We start from the raw sequence: 2,587 nt of genomic DNA on the forward strand, positions 1-2,587 counted from the left end.
AATAACAACAGACCCCACAGAAATACAAATGATTGTTAAAAAATACTATGGACAGCTCTACTCCAACAAACTAGACAACCTGGAGGAAATGGACAAATTCCTAGAAAAATACAACATTCCAAAACTCAATCAGGAAGAATCTAAAAATCTCAACAGGCCAATAACTATGGAAGAAATTGAAGCAGTCATCAAAAAGCTTCCAGCAAACAAAAGCCCAGGACCAGACGGCTTCACAGGGGAGTTTTACCAAACATTCAAGGAAGAACTAAAACCTATCCTCCTCAGACTACTACAAAAAATTCAAGAGGAAGGAACACTTCCAAGCTCATTCTATGAAGCCAGCATCACCCTAATACCAAAACCAGGTAAAGACAACACAATGAAAGAGAATTACAGGCCAATATCCCTCATGAACATAGATGCCAAAATCCTCAACAAAATCTTAGCAAATCGGATCCAGCAGTACATCAGAAAGATCATACACCATGACCAAGTAGGATTTATCCCAGGGATGCAAGGATGGTACAATATCCGCAAATCAATAAACGTGATACATCACATAAACAAATTGAAAGAAAAAAACCACATTGTCATATCAATTGATGCAGAGAAAGCATTTGACAAAATTCAACACCCATTTTTGATAAAAACTCTCAGTAAGGTGGGAGTAGAAGGATCATACCTCAACATAATAAAAACCATATATGACAGGCCCACAGCCAGCATCATGCTCAACGGACAAAAACTAACACCATTTCCCCTAAGAACAGGAACAAGACAGGGATGCCCCCTCTCACCACTCCTGTTCAACATAGTACTGGAAGTGTTAGCCATTGCAGTTAGGCAAGAAGAAGAAATAAAAGGCATCCAAATTGGAAAAGAGGAAGTAAAACTGTCCTTATTTGCAGAGGACATGATATTATACATACAAAACCCTAGAGACTCCATCAAAAAGCTACTAGACTTAATACATGAATTTGGCAATGTAGCAGGTTACAAAATTAACCCCAAGAAATCTGAGGCATTTCTATACACCAATAGTGAACTTTCAGAAAGAGAGATTATAAAAACAATCCCGTTTACCATCGCACCAAAAAAATTAAGCTACCTAGGAATAAACTTAACTAAAGAGGTAAAAGACCTCTACTCAGAAAACTACAGGACGTTGAAAAAAGATATAGAGGAAGACATAAACAGATGGAAGAACATACCGTGTTCATGGATTGGTAGAATCAACATCATTAAAATGTCCATACTACCCAAAGCAATCTATAAATTCAACGCACTTCCCATTAAAATACCAACAGCATACTTCAGAGATCTAGAACGAACTCTCCAAAAATTCATCTGGAATAAAAAAAGACCCCAAATAGCTGCAGCAATCCTGAAAAAGAACAAAGTAGGTGGGATCTCAATACCAGATATCAAGTTGTATTACAAAGCCACTGTTCTCAAAACTGCCTGGTACTGGCACAAGAATAGGCATATAGATCAATGGAATAGAATAGCGAGCCCAGAAATTGGCCCAAACCAATATGCTCAATTAATATTTGACAAAGGAGGCAAGAACATACAATGGAGCCAAGATAGTCTCTTCAATAAATGGTGTTGGGAAAATTGGACAGATATATGCAAGAAAATGAAACTAGATCACCAACTTACACCATACACAAAAATAAACTCAAAATGGATAAAGGACTTAAATGTACGACAGGAAACCATAAAAATTCTAGAAGAATCCAAAGGCAACAAAATCTCAGACATATGCCGAAGCAATTTCTTCACTGATACAACTCCTAGGGCACTTGAAAAGAAAGAGAAAATGAACAAATGGGACTACATCAAAATAAAAAGCTTCTGCACAGCAAAAGAAACCATCAACAAAACAATGAGAAAACCCACTGTGTGGGAAAACATATTTGCCAATGACATATCTGATAAGGGCCTAATCTCCAAAATTTATAGGGAGCTCATACAACTTAACAAAAGGAAGATAAACAATCCAATCAAAAAATGGGCAAAGGACCTAAATAGACACCTTTCAAAAGAGGACATCCAGAAAGCCAAGAGACATATGAAAACATGCTCAAAGTCACTAATCATCCAAGAGATGCAAATCAAAACAACAATGAGGTACCATCTCACACCTATCAGACTGGCTATCATCAACAAATCAACAAACGACAAGTGCTGGAGAGGATGTGGAGAAAAAGGAACACTTGTGCACTGCTGGTGGGAATGCAGACTGGTGCAGCCACTATGGAAGACAGTATGGAGTTTCCTCAAAAAACTGAAAATGGAACTCCCATTTGACCCAGTGACCCCACTTCTAGGAATATATCCCAAGAAACCAGAAACACCAATCAGAAAGGATATATGCACCCCTATGTTCATAGCAGCACAATTCACCATAGCTAAGATCTGGAAACAGCCTAAGTGCCCATCAGTAGATGAATGGATTAGAAAACTGTGGTACATCTACACGATGGAATACTATGCTGCTCTAAAAAGGAAGGAACTCTTACTATTTTCAATGGCATGGATGGAACTGGAGAGCATTATGCTAAGTGAAATAAGCCAGTCAATG

The sequence above is a fragment of the Myotis daubentonii genome, chromosome 12, assembly GCF_963259705.1.
Source record: "Myotis daubentonii chromosome 12, mMyoDau2.1, whole genome shotgun sequence".
In the NCBI taxonomy this organism is placed as follows: domain Eukaryota; kingdom Metazoa; phylum Chordata; class Mammalia; order Chiroptera; family Vespertilionidae; genus Myotis; species Myotis daubentonii.